We start from the raw sequence: 15,937 nt of genomic DNA, 5'->3' as shown, positions 1-15,937 counted from the left end.
CGCGGTTGAAGTTAAAATTAATTATTGGTTAACATTCAAAGTGGAACGAGATATTACTGCGCATTCAATGCTTAATCTACCATTACTATTATAATTTGTGCTTATTCTATGGATGTTCGTAAGTTGAATTACTTGTACAAACTATATATATATATATATATATATATATATATATATATATATATATATATATTATATATATATATATATATTATATTATATATATATATTATATATATATATATATATATATATATATATATATATATATATATATATAATATATATATATATATATAGATTATAATATATATATAGATAAGTGTGTAGTTGCCTAACAGGCAAGACGTGTTTTTGTTGTTGTGGCATTTCTCTTCAATTTTTACCGATTTCAAGGATTTACACGTCTTATTTCAATTCAATTTTTATTCAAGGATTTTTGTACAACACGTAAGATACCATTGTGATATTGCTTTAATTATATTTTATACGGTTTCGACATCATTTTTATCGAATTTGTTTCGGACTATTTTACAATGTTTCACCAAGACCCCGCCATTTTTACTCGTTCTCACAACCAATTTTTACTGTCGGCTGTCATTGGACTTTTATTCACCCTGCGCTTTTATTGTTTACAAATTGAAAACACACACTCCTACCTCAAACGTGAACACCATTACAATCAACAAAAGATTGTCTGTAAACGTGGTGGTCGACGTAAACAACATGTTATTGAAACAACAGTCCCGCGACGTCCAGTGAACTGTCATCGTTCAACTCGACCACCACAGACGTTAACAAAAATATTGACAAATGACACAAGACCAAGTCATGGAAATCATAACATTTGTATTGGCCATATTAACGCACAGTCATCGAGAAACAAGACATTCGATATAATCGATGTCATAGATCAACACGATATCGATATTCTATATATAACTGAATCATGGTTGCGTCAGTTCGGTGATGAACCTATAATGAAAGAAATGACACCTCCCGGCTACAAGATGGAATCGTTCCCAAGAAATGGACGATCAGGAGGGGGTATCGCCATCATATACAAACACGCTCTTTCGTCTAAAATACAAAACAGGCCAATTTCGTTCAAAAGTTTCGAGTGTGTCCAAACCACATTGACCTACCCTCAAATTTCATTTTTAATCACTTGTATCTACAGACCACCCCCAAGCAAAAAGAACAAACTGAGACAGAATGATTTTGCTGACGAATTTTCAGATTTTGTATCAAAAGACACATCAAATAAGCGAAAAATTTTTATCGGCGATTTTAATATTCAGTTTGATGTTGATCAGAATAGTCTCGTTAAAATTATAAAAAATATGCTGAATGAACATGGCCTGACTCAGTTAGTGACCTCTCCAACTCAAAGATTGGGGCACATCTTGGACTGGTTCATCATTGATACACCCTCGCTTGTTGAATCAATTAAAAATATCAAAAAAGAAATTTCAGACCACAATCTGATTCTGGCAACTCTCAAATGCATCAAAGAGAAAGCAAAGAAAATCAAGATAGTGTCTAGGGATACTAAAAGAATAGACATTAAAGTTCCTTCAAAAACAATCTGTCAGAGGAACTAGGAAGAATGGATATACCATCAGCACAGAAAACGGATGAGGTACTGCGCAACGTCATCGACAGGCATGCGCCAAAGACAACTAGAATAATAAATTCCAGGAAACCGTCTCCGTGGTTTAACCAGAGTGAAAAAACTGCCAAAAGGGAAAAAAGGAATGCAGAGGCATCGTGGAGAAAATCGGGCCTTGAGATTGACCGGCTGATATATATAGCAAAAAAACATAAGTATAAAACCACCTGCAAAAAAGCAAAAAGAAACTATTATAACACGAAACTGTCATCAGTGAGGGACACTAAGGAATTTTTCTCTGTTTCAAAGGAACTTTTAAGGAAAGAAAAGGGCATGTGTCTACCCAATAATATATCAAAAATTCGGAACAATTTGGACCTCGTGCAAAATGAAGATATAAATTTCCACCCTTTTTCGGGTTCACAGGGATTCTCTTGTTTTAAAGAAACAACTGAAGAAGAGATTTCTAAAATATTTTTTTCATCTTCCTCGAAGTCATGTGATTTAGATCCTTTACCAACTAATATTTTGAAATTATGTCTTCCTGAATTGATACCTTGCATAACTTATATTATAAATCAGTCACTTATCTCAGGACAAGTCCCAGATATCTATAAACATGCAATTGTAAAGCCTCTCATAAAAAAGCAAAATCTCGATGTAAATGACCTTAGTAACTACCGTCCCGTCTCAAATCTGCCATTTCTTTCTAAAATCCTTGAAAAAGTTGTACTCAGACGTCTTTCACAACATCTCCATGAAAACAATCTATGGGAAAAATTTCAGTCAGCTTATCGTTCTTACCACAGCACAGAAACTGCTCTGTGCTGTGTTGCGAGTGATTTGCTTGATGTTTTAGATAAAGGTTCTGTTTCTCTTCTGACATTGTTAGACCTTTCGGCGGCGTTTGATACTATTGATCACGGTATTCTCATTAAACGACTTAATATAACTTTTGGCTTGTCTGGGACTGTCTTGCAGTGGTTTGAATCTTATTTAGATGGCAGAAAGCAACAGGTTATGATTTTAGATAAACTTTCTCGTCAACATACATTGTCTTTTGGTGTTCCTCAAGGCTCTGTTTTGGGTCCAATTCTTTTTGTTTTGTATACTTCTCCATTATCTAATGTCATCACTGGTCATGGGCTGCGCTATCATCTCTATGCAGATGATACGCAACTTTATGCTACTGATAAAACTAAAAATCTCGAAAATATTGTGAAACGTGTGGAAGAATGTGTGACGGATGTGAAAGAGTGGATGGATGCAAACAAATTGAAAATGAATGAGTCAAAAACAGAAGTGATGATTGTGGGAAATAGAGGGCAGTTGAAGGTGAATGATGGTCTTGAGGTGTTGATTGGGGGTGAAAAGATCAAAGTTTCAAAGACTGTGAAAAATTTGGGTGTCTATTTTGATTCAGAAATGAGAATGTCAGCTCACATTTCTGCTCTCTGTAAATCTTTATACTTTCAATTGAAGAAAATCAGTTCGATCCGTCAGTATATTGCAATTGGAACATGTAAAACATTGGTTGTTTCCCTCATTTTTTCGAAACTAGATTATTGTAACTCGCTGCTTGTCAACTTGCCTCAGGCTTCTACTTCTATTAAACAATTACAACTGCTGCAAAACAGTGCAGCAAGATTAGTTTTTGGCAAAAAAAAATTTGATCATGCAACCCCTTTGTTGGCATCTCTCCATTGGTTGCCCATTGAAAAGCGCACATATTACAAAGCAGCGTGTCTTGTTTATAAGTGTTTGGCTGGTATAGGACCGGCATATCTCACAGATCACGTGGTCATGTGTAAATTTGAAAATTACACTTTAAGATCATGTAATGACCAAACGAAAATTTCGGAAAAAAGATCAAGAACAAAATTTGGTGATAGATCGTTTGCTTGTTTCGGCCCCATGATTTGGAATGAACTGCCACGTGGTCTGAGGGAGTGCAAGTCTTTGCCTACTTTTAAAAAGAATCTGAAGACACATTTTTACTGTATTTGTTTTTCTTGACTCTATATGAATCCTTGATTTGGCTATGAATTATTATTGTTATTATTTTTTTTTTCACTTAAAATTGATATTTATATTGTAAAGTGCCCAGAGCTTGTGTTTTACACGAGAATGAGCGCTATATAAATGTGTATTATTATTATACTATAGTTAACATTTGTTGATGATCTATGCTATTATTTCATTTATATTTATATTCAATATGTATATTGCTTGATGTCTGTACTCTACCGCCAATTCCCGGCCACATATCATAATAATCACAATTATAATTAATAAAAATAAATAAATTATAAAATATAAGGGACACATTCCTGTTAAATTCTCATCATGATAGTTCAACTGTTAGTTGATGTTTGATACAAATGCAATAACTCATCATTATCATGGAGTTACTGCTTCTCCTGGCCTTGGTCGGCTAATAAAAGCTATTATTATGATGTGTCGCTCAAGGACGACCCGGAGGCGAAAGACAAACTAGATTGGCTCTAAGACCTTTTTGTTTAAATTCTTAATTGAAGGTCATTGAAGCACCCAGTCCGTGCCCAATCCCTGCCTCCCAGTCCTTGCTTAGTTGTAAATCCCTGATGTCAGTCATCGCCGACACCAGAACCTTCCTGTCAGCCCATAACTACAACACACTGTTGTGAAGTCCAGAAAACCATGGAAGCAGGAGCCAACCCTGGAACTAGCTGATACATTTGCCTCAATCAAGCAAGCCGGCTGTATAAAGATAAGCCAAACGGGCTTTTACCATTTTCAAATGTATTTTCCATGGACACAAATGATTAAAAATAAATAAATCAATCATAAATAAATCAATAGATAAATAAATAATAAATTAGATCCACTCAATTAGAGCTATTCTTCCCGATATTAAATAAATACTTATTCTTTCTATCCTTTCCTGTAACAATCTAATTAAACTTAATGTATAGAATTGTTATTATCGTATTGTTGGGCGTTACTATTGTCTTGACTCACTTGTTATTAATACAATTAAGTTATAAGGGACCCGAAGGCTATTCTTAATCACCCCTAAATTACACTTGAGCCGTTTCTGGTGTAGGTTGAGTGGCGCAGCCATAGCGCGCATACTAATACTAGTTCGAATCCTGACCATTGAGCTTATCGGTTGGACTCGAACCCACAATAAAAACCACAAAACCCGCCACATCATTATCCTCGTGTATCTTTTAGTAGTAGTGTAGTATTTTTTTAAAAGGTTCTACGGCGCTTGCAACACATTTAGGTCATATCAGCGCCAGTAGAAAAGAAAGTGGGACAGTAAAATGTTCTAGAATTACAATTAAAGAATCAAAGCACCCAAGAGAAAAAGTAAGACAAATGGGGAAAAGTTCAAATAGGGAACAGATGTAGATTCCAAGAACACACTATCAGTGCAGTGACAGATCACCTAAATGTCTCAGCCAGACACCATCACAAGATTCTACCAAGAGGAATATATCAATTGTTTACAAATCATATTAAAAAAAAAAGACACAACAGTAACAGAGAGATGATTTACAAGGAGAAAAAATATCATCTCCCAAAACCATAACTATACATTCGACCGTTTCCCTCCCAGCCAACGTCAAGGTAAAGACAAAGTAATCCCATTCTTAGACAAAGGCAAAAAGCAATTGGAAAACAGATACAAGGGGATAGAAGACGGAGCAAGTACCTCCCTGACCACAATGGGAGGTCGGGAACCCCACCCAGTTACAGTGGAACCTCCCGATAACGACATGCCACGGGACCGAGTTTTTATGTCGTTATCCGGAGGTGTCGTTATTTAGAGGTTTCCAAGATGGCGGACAAAGTGGGCGTGGTAAGGCCCGCGGGACCAGTTTTTATTAACATTGACAAAACAAAAAAAAACATTGTAGTGTATTCCTCTTAGAGGGTTCTTGTGCGTGTGTCTGGATGAGTATTTAGGTGATCTGAACTGAGTAAACTGATAGTGTGCTCCTGGAATCTACATCTTTTCCCTATTTAAACCATTCCCCTTTGTCTTACCTTTTCTTATGTCATTTCAATTGTAAATCTAGAATGTTTTTACTATCCAATTTTCTTCTTTTTTACTGGCACATAGATGTGTCACAGGCGTTGTAAAACCCTTTAAAACAAACAAAATCCCTCCTCCTCCTCCCACAAAAACACTACTACTACTACTACTACTACTACTACTACGAGTATTATTATCATTATTATTACTACTTCTACTACTACTACTACTACTACTACTGCTACTACTACTACTACTGCTACTAATACTACTACTACTACTACTACTTCTATCACCACATAATATCACATTTTCCAAGATTTTGTATTTACTTGCTTACACTTACATATATACCTTGGTTTTTATTAATGCATATCAGCCAAGATTCGTCAAAAAAAAGCTGCGTTCTCATTGGTTCAAGCAGGAATCGTTTTTATAAACTTTTGAGTACTCATACTCGGTATTTTTAGTATCAGATATCTACGAAAACTGCCGAAAATCGCCAAAATGATGTCGTTATTCGGAGGTTTTATCAAAAAGTGCGTCGTTATTTGGAGGTTATTTTTACTGATCTTAAATAGAAAAAAAATCGGGACCACGGGTCAATGTCGTTATCAGGAGGTTGTCGTTATTTGGAGGTGTCGTAATCGGGAGGTTCCACTGTATCTGATTGTCCTGGACCGAGATCAATTATTGGCTTTGCCTATGCCGGGAGAGACACCCGTAAACCATACGGTTCCTCTTTCTGGAAGTGGGAATGATTTCCGCCTCTTTTCTTGTTAACCACCTGATGTACATGTAGGCTATTTGGGCAATGACACTGCTGTCCCGCTAAGGATTAACTGCACTCTCTGGCGTTATGATAAACTCTCCAGTCCCTATTTTTATGCTCTAAATCATTAGTACTATTACCATTATCTAGTCCGGATAACATAAACTCATCATTTTGGATTTGTACGTACGACTGGTGTAGACAGGGAGTACAATAATGTTAATCTATCTCTTCTTAGATTAGTCAAGCTTTAAACACTAACATAATATAATGCTAAACTGTCTTTTTGTTGGTTGATACATAAATTTAAAGAGGGACAACAGATCTGTCATCTGCATTTTTTGCCAAATTGGGACCTAAAATTTGCCAAAAAAACCCCCGAAATTTGCCAAAAAGACCAAAATTTGCCAAAAAATTTGCGGAGGAAAACTAAGCGTTTCGGTTGCAGTAAAAATTAACTGCGATACATAAAAAAATTATATAAAAGACAATATATTACATTTAAGGACTTGAGAAATGAAATGACTGTGATTAGCGTTGTTACAAAGATTTTAAAGGATCATTATCCGTAGAGAGTAGCTTCCCTTGGTTTGGTCCCAGGCAAAGCTGCAACATTTCTCAAGTTTCGCACTTTTTTTTTCGTTATTTTGTTTTCGCTTCTTTTTTTTTCCCCCAAAATTTGCCACGCGATTTGCCAATTTTCCCAAAATTTGCCACGATTTGCCAATTTTGGGAAATTTGCCAAAATTTGCGGATCGCCCTGATATTTGCGGCCGCAAAAAAATGCAGATGACAGACAGATTAAACAAATATGTTTGTTTGTTGTCGCTGAAGGGTTGTTCCTCTGTTTGTTGCTTTAGGTCTCTTCCAACACAATTGAGGTTATATGAGAGACCGCTGAAACAAAAAAACAAGCAATCTAACAAAAATAGTACAAATGTCAATCAAAATCATAACCTAAAGATATCATAAGCTAAATTATAAATAACCAAGAACAAACAGGCAGAGGATTTACAGGAAAAAAAATATCCCCTGTCAAAAATACAATCACAAACCAAAGAAGCAGGATAGGCTAGTAAAGAGAAGAAGAAACGACATCACTATCGGATCGTACACCCATGCGAACATCATAGGTATATGATTCAAGGGTGATGCTCCCATCCAACCACCCGCAAGGGTTGTTCCCCTTGAGTTTTAGAAAATCCTCGGATAAGAGTAAGATGACCTTTTTCTCTGGTTCTCGGGCTGCAGTCGTCCAAATAAGCATGACTTATTAGTCAGCAGAATTCATTAACCAAATTATATAAATTGTAATCTCGTTTTGACCCATCATTGCATTGCAGATCGATACGTCTACGTTGATATGACTGTCTCTTGGTAACGTTTATGTAGATATTCGAGATCTTTGTTACTAATGTTGTCCTAGATATATGTAGTTTTAAAAAAAAGCAAAAACAAAAAAAAAAACAACAAACAAACAAAAAAGCTCCTCGTTAAAATGAATAAGCCACAGCACTGAGATATCCGTCAAACTTGTTCCTTGTTACTTAATTACTTCTTAGTGACTGAATAATGTAGCAAACGCATTCATTCAAATTCAATACACTTGTAAGACTGCAACGAAAATGATATCTGTCAGTCAGGCCATTGTAGAAACGCAACTACAACGGCAATATGTATTTTCTCGTTTCCTGTAAAATATTCACTGAGAGTTGTTTATTTGCATAGACGTGACATTCATTCAGTAAACATGAACAAGATAAAAGTGTTTTCATTTTCATTTTCAAGGAATCATGGAAACAAACAGGTTGGAATGGAATATGCACGTTTTGTGTTGTGCGGGTGCGTGCCTTTGAGTGTATGTGTGTGTGTATGAGAGAGAGAGAGAGAGAGAGAGAGAGAGAGAGAGAGAGAGAGAGAGAGAGAGAGAGAGTGTGTGCTGGGTGACAAGGGGGGGGGGGGGGGGGGGGGGGTAGAGATGCAAAAAGAATGGGCGTTCAGTTGATTTTCTCCTTTTTCTTTTCAATGGAAATGTCAGACAATATGACATTGGTTATTCTTTACTTCACAATGAAGTCAACGTATTCGGAATTCGTCCATCCATTTGCTCATATTCATATCCAGATAGTTTCGGTAAAGACCATTGTTCTTTTTTCTTTTACACCCAAACAACCACGGTTGGCAAAAACAAACCTTTTCATAATTTGTATAAAGTTTATTCAGAGATTCAAATAAATGTCATTGCTTATAGTAATAATTATATATATTTTTTTCCTCTCATTTATACAGATTTTGAAACAGGGAGCTTTATAATGAGACAATATACGTATGTTGTATAAATTATAAAAACAACGTCTGATATGTTCCTCCAAAAACAAAGTTCGGGAGCTGGATTGAAAAATATCCTAACTTCGACTTTTTTTCTGAACTAGGCTTGTATAATTAGGTATAATGTATCTTATATTTATTATAAATAAAGTTTTGGTAAGCATAAAGGCACTTGTGGTTTGATTTGCTTACTATTTTGAAAAAAAAAACCCCAAAGAAAATCTAATGGTAGGTACACAACATATATGTAATTCCTCAGGTGATGATATTTATCACAAATGTCTTATTTAGAAAAGTGAATTTTTCATTCAGATCAAGATGGCTTATAAACCCGTTTGCAAAAATAACACACTGGCCGAATCTATCTAACCGTACATACTTACCATCCTACAATATTCGCACACTGTGTTATGGAAAAACCATCAGTACAACCATTTCACCTTAACATACTTGCTTCACAATTACATGTACACTAATAACTCTAATTTTTATTATTGATAATAATAATAATGATAATGACAAAGTCAACTGAGAATTAAAAAACAAACAAAAAACAAAAACCCGTTGCACTAGGTCTCATACAGAAACTGAGAAAAGCGGAGTGTGAAGGAAAACACTGGGTTATGGGAAAATATTGAACATATTCTAGTGAGAGAAAAAAAATTGCTGTCATAAGAGTAACATTTTTGTTTATCTGCACTAATGCTAAACTTTGCGTAACATTATTAAACAACTTTATCAGTATCAAAATGCAGTTTTCCATCACAAATTCCAACTATCCGAATAACTTCAGTTTGCTCTCTAATAAAGAAAAATAAATTCTGTGCGCTGAGACAAAAAAAAAAAACAAAAACAAAAAAAAATCCTGCTCGACTAAAAACAGTTGTCAAGAACAAGGATTGAAACTCCTTCGAAGTATCGGTGGCTTTTCCACTTGAGCAAATTTCTCATAACATACATTTGAATATGATAGAAAAAACAAACAAACTAGAAAGGCAGTCTTGAACTCCGTACTAATTTCACTCTAGTACTAGTAATTATAAAATTAATATAAATAAAAATGTGGAGAATTAATATTAGACAAGGATAAATAAAGAATGCATTGAGTTACAATAATTAAATACAATGGATTCCTTTTTGACACGATTCAATTTCGTCACGGTAATTGGCAAGAGTATTTATTGTTATGTTGTATTTAAAGAAATTAATTACTTTGTAAAAAATAAATTTAAAAACATTATCTTTCCATAGAAATTATAAAATTTATATTATATTTTTGTGTGATCTCTTGTTTTAAACAAATGCGCACAGTGTTAATCATATGATGAAAAAAAAAAAAAAGAGAGAGAGAATGTACAACATGAAAATTGTAATTATGTGAGGTGTGAGTAGGTAAATTGTTTGGTTATTGCTAGTTACAAAATATGATATTAATGAATTAGGTGGTTTATTTGGGTGAGCATAATTAAAAGGAAAATCAAGCATTATAAAATTTTTCTATTCTCCATTTCTTACACATTTCCAAATCGTTGATCATTAGGACCGTTGAGCCATCTTATGTGGTTAGCTAAGGTTAGTAAAGCTAAGGCAACCCCTTTGCATTATACGTTGGGGAATAGTGACAAGCAATCATTTGAAGCTGATTAAACCCAATGAACAAAACAAAACCCCATAACAAAATTAACTACTCGTACTTGTGTCATTGTTACTCTGTATACCGTGAAAAACGGTTGAATCAAAATTTCAAAACCGGAAAATCATTTATTTAAAAAAAATCAAAATGCTGTTTACTGTTAGACTGAAATGAATTGCTTTAGCAATAAAAAAAAAGATATATTTACAAAGATTCGTATTTCCACTTATGTTAACTGAAACTAAACTGAACCACCCATTATTCCAGGGGCCTATTTTGAAAGAGAGGCAGGCCAGGAGACAGGACTGTTGAGAAGTTGAAGTAGAGGAATGCTGTTGGTTTGATGATAAGGAGCTGGGGGGAATTGTCATAAATAAGGCGGAATGGAGACATGTAAGACGTGTGCCACCTGACACAAAATGATAAGTAACAGAAAGCACAGGGTGCAATGCTCTCTTCACCTCGCAACTTCCCCTCTCTTTTCCTTATGTTCATTCCTTTGTCGCTGAATTGAAACCATAAACACACTAGATAAAACATTTTCATTTTTGGTCTTAAAATAAAAATATGTACAATCAATATATTTAAATATATCTAAGCCCCTTGAATTCTTCTGTGTCATTTTCCATTGTCATAAATAAGGCGGAATGGAGACACATGTAAGGGTGAGCATAAAAAGGATCAATGCTTTTACTGAAATTTTTCCTATGTCATTCCTTTCCTGAATTGCCAAATCGTTGATCATTAGGACGATGAGCAAAATCTTCAATGTGGTGTAACTGAAGTTAGTAAAGCTAAGACCTTTGGTTATACGTTGGGAATAGTGACAACAATCATTTGAAGCTGCTTAAAAATGAACAAAGACAAAACCCATAACAAATTACACTACTCGATTTGAGTCATTGTTTACTTCTGTATACCGTGAAAACCGGTTGAATAAAAAAATTTCACAATGAAAAATAAATTTATTTAAAAAAAATCAAAATGCTGTTTATGTTACTACAGTGTTAGACGAAATGAATTGCTTTTGCAATAATAAAACAAAAGATTAGTTTACAAAGATTTATTTCCACTTATGTTTAACTAAACTAAACTGAACGACCCATATATAATCCAGGGCGCCTATTTTAGAAAGAGAGGAGGCCAGGAAGAAAAGAGCTGTTGAAAGTGAATGAGTAATGCTTTTGTTTGAAAATAAGAGTGGGAAATGTCATAAATAAGGCGCAAATGGATGACATAGTAAGACGTGTGCCACTAACACAAAATGATAAGTAACCAGAAGCACAAGTTGACAGTGCTCGTCTTTCACCCTCACCATCCCTTTTACTTTGTTCATACCCTGCGCTGAATTAAACCAAAAAACAGATAAATATTTGACATTGGTCTTAAAATTAAATAAGTACAATCGATATATTAAATTATTAAGCCCTTGAATTCTTGTTATTTAATGTCAAATAAGGCGAATGGAGACAATGTAGAGGGCATAGAAAGCACAGTGCAAGCTTTAGATCCTCCTTAGGCATTCTTGTCGCAGATTTGAAACCTAACACACTAATAAACATTTTCAGTAAGAATAAAGGTAATAATCGTTGCTCTAGATTGGTGTGAATAGAAATTGGAGTAAGAAAGAATCAAGGGCTCGACACTCAAGGTGGTCTGTTTATATGAAAGATTTGGGTGTAAAGTAAAAATTTAAAAAAAGGAGAAAGGGAGGGGATGGGGGGGGGAGGGGAGGAGAGGAGGGAGGGAGAGAGAGAGGAGAGAGAGAGAGAGAGAGAGAGAGGAAGGAGAGAGGAAAGAGAGAGAGAGAGAGAGAGAGAGAGAGAGAGAGAAGAGAGAGAGAGAGAGAAGAGAGAGAGAGAGAGAGAGAGAGAGAGAGAGAGAGAGAGAGAGAGAGAGAGAGAGAGAGAGAGAGAGAGAGAGAGAGAGAGAGAGACTTTGTCTTTATGAAAATATGCAGTCTTTGAACATGTTTGTAGTAGATGAAATATGACGACCCCCTTCCTCCCTTATTGCTATTGGTATGCGGGCTGCAAAAATGATAATTTCAAGTTGTGAACAGTATTAAGTACCAGGACTAATCATACAATTTGAAGAACTTAATTTGTTAAATACATTAAAGTTCATAAATGAACATTTGCACTGTTATCTTCGTCTATGCTTATTTATCATACAGCAACGCTGCATACTCTTGGTTAATATAATTGCCTTGAGGGGGGGAAATTAAGATGGTGATGTAAAAAGAAGGTAAGAGAAGAATCTGGGCACAGCTTTTGAATGCGATGGCTCTAGTTTTGGGAAACTTGTAGGGAGTCTTTCAAAATAAAATTTATGTAGATTGTGATTCATTTGCTTGCTTTGCTGTTTGTATCATTTTATGGATGCGAGAATCTTTTTTTAAAAAAATAAAAAAATTGGACGTCATCACCCTCATGAAAGTTTGTGAATGTAAACTACAGACTGAGGGAGATCATCAATATTCTCTCATATTTTAAGACCTCCAACGCAAAAATCTGTTCATGATATTGGGTGATAGTGGGTTGAAGTTTAAAGAAAGCAAAATTTTGAGGGAAAATAGTAAGGTATATAAGAAACATTGGTAAGTTGTTGCACAATTGAGTTTGTTAAATTATTCAAACCCAAAATATGTGTTAAAAAAGCTGGTTGTTTAAAGCTGTAATCCGGCGGGACTTTGAGAACAAATAAATTGAATGTTAAGTCAAAGATTAAACAAACAAAACAAAACGCAGAATGGTCACTTGTTGGTAAAAAGTAGATTCAAGTCTTCACCAAAATTCTGACGATGACACGTCTTTTCTTGTAGACACCAAGATATTAGAGGGGATAAAAAATGAGTGTCGGATACCTGAAACCAGGTACAGTCAAAGTGAGTATTCAGCGATGAGATCATTATCTGGCACTATGTGTCAAACTAAGAATACACAGAAAGAGAGCATGCACTTAAAAATAAAATTTATAAAAAATAAATTTCTTTCATTTCGTTATTTCTATTTTAAAAAATAAAATAAAAATCTAATTTAGGATCTTGAAGGTGCCAACTCTGGTTGATTTGTTACTTACGACCAAATATGATCAATGTTTACATGGCAGTCTTTGAAATTCGAATGGTCATCAGATTAAAAATTCGGACCCATTTCAATCTCCAAGACATGTTTTGTAAACTTGAGTATTTTCATATTCGTATACAGAAAACCTTTCTTTTGCAAGTTTATCTATTTAGCAAACGCTAAAAGGTTTTAAAAATCTTCTTCTTTTTTTTTAAATTGCCAAAGTATACTAAATGATGATAATAAATAATAATAATAATAATAATAATAATAATAATAATAATAATAATAATAATAATAATAATAATAATATAGAAACAAAAACAACAATAATGATGATTAATAAAACCTTTTGTCTTTACACTTCGATGAAGCTTAGCAAAATAAAAAGAAAGACAAACAGAGTTGGCATAAAACTGACTTGTTCTTCAGGTTGAAGCTAAATATCTAGTTTCGAAAATGTTAGGTAAATACTAAATTGAAACAATAAAGTTAATTAAAAAAAAAAAAAAAGATTAAAAGCAGTTGGTTAGAGAATAATGATGGTGATATTATGATGATGATGATGATGTTGATGATGACAAAAAAATGGTAAGAATGTTAGGCAATGGGAACAAAGGCAAAGCCGACTGATTTCACTAAAGAAAAGATTTGTTTATTGGGTTAGAGTATAGTGGATGACGACACAAAAAAAAAAAAGAAAAAAAAAGGAAAACCAAGTTGTTGATGTAAAAAGTAAGTATTTTCATAATATTCATAAATGTTAATTTAGACAAGCTATGGTTGGTTACACTGCGGCAAAGCTAGTCGTTAAATCTCACACAATCATGGCCATACCTCTAGAATAATATTATAATACAAAACAGATGAGAACTGAAAAAGACCAATTATGAAAAGGCAGAAAAAAAATATTTGTAAATAACAATCCAGATTTTCTTTTTGAATTTGAATATTGAAATCAAAATACCATTATTTGACAAAAGTTTTTAAAAAAAAATTATTTAAAGGAATTTCAATTTCCCCCCAAAAATAATTCCATTTCTCATCTGTTACTGTTAAATACCAAACAAAAATATTTTAAGGACCAAATTTCAAAGCTGGACTGAGCTGGACCAACCGACAAACATAATCATTAACACTTAATACTTTGAGTGGAGGAAACCATCTCATTTTTTTTTTTTTTTTTCCGGACAATTGGCAAAGAGCATTGCTGAAATAAAAATGCTTTTCACACATCAAAAAGTGAGATGAATGATAAAATATAAGGGGAAATAAATGGGTTATAGTGGTTAGACTACATCTTGTTTTTCTTTTGTTATTTTTTTTTCTCTCTCAAAAGCAAAAAAAAAAAAAAAAAAAAAAAAAGATTGCTTTGTGACGAGGTAAACTGTGTATATTGACAAGTAAAAACATGTAATCATAAACTTATATATATATAAATTCATAACAAAAGGCAGCAGTACAGCAGCAAATATGACATATCTGAGTTTTAAAACTCTCTGATTTAATGACATTGCTAAGGCATTATTTGCCTAGATCTCTTCATGTTGAGTATTCATCATCATTATATTATTCAACAAAAATCAAAATTCAAAGGCAGAAACAAATTTTAAAAAGATCATAATGAGATTGTGATTCCAAATTTCCTTTAACCGTGAAATTTCTAGAAGTAGCAAACCTTTTTCACACAAGATCTTATCTCACAAATCAGAAAAATAATGTGCATAGCCTGCAAAACTAAAAAAAGTAAAACACTAATTTTGTACTCATCCAAGAACTAGTTTACGCATAAATTACAAGATCGACCATTTAAAAAATAGTGATTTTCAATTTAAACATTTATCATTTTTCTCAGAGGTTGTAAGCTGTTTTTTATTGTCATCAAAAAGAAAGGAAAAAAAAAAAGAAAAAAAAACAAAAACTCTTAAAAATACCAACTTATCACAGCAGATCTGCTAGATTGCAAAAGCAAAACAAATAATTAGTATTTAATTTTGTCCAAATATCTTTTAAAGTAAAAAATCATAGGAGTTAACGCAATCTTGACAGGTTTGCTACAGAACAACATCATCAATTGGTTAATAGGCAGCAAGATTAAGTTCATCCTGATTCGAGCATTGCTGTCAAAATCAGTGATTAGTAAATCTCTGAACTGAAAAATCATACCTTGAATATTAGAATTGAAGTCATATTATGCATGCACACATTTATACTAAGTAGGAAATTGTTTGGGAAACCATATTAAAACATACATTTTTTGTAACCACAACCACTTGCAATATATAATTTTAACCATGTTTCAATAATAATGCGTAAAATCACTGAACACTTGAAGATTTTAAGATTCATTGATCACATCAAAATTAATACCCATGGCAACGGTAGTGATGAAAACGTTATAAAGAAGACAATTTGATTCTTTCATTCATATATAACAGCAAATGAAATATTGGGCGGATTTAATCTAACATTTAATTTTTGTTTATTTTTTTACATTTAA

This window comes from Berghia stephanieae, chromosome 3 (assembly GCF_034508935.2).
Source record: "Berghia stephanieae isolate SIO BIC M18660-M18661 chromosome 3, UCSD_Bste_1.3, whole genome shotgun sequence".
In the NCBI taxonomy this organism is placed as follows: domain Eukaryota; kingdom Metazoa; phylum Mollusca; class Gastropoda; order Nudibranchia; family Aeolidiidae; genus Berghia; species Berghia stephanieae.
This window is presented reverse-complemented; position numbering follows the sequence as displayed.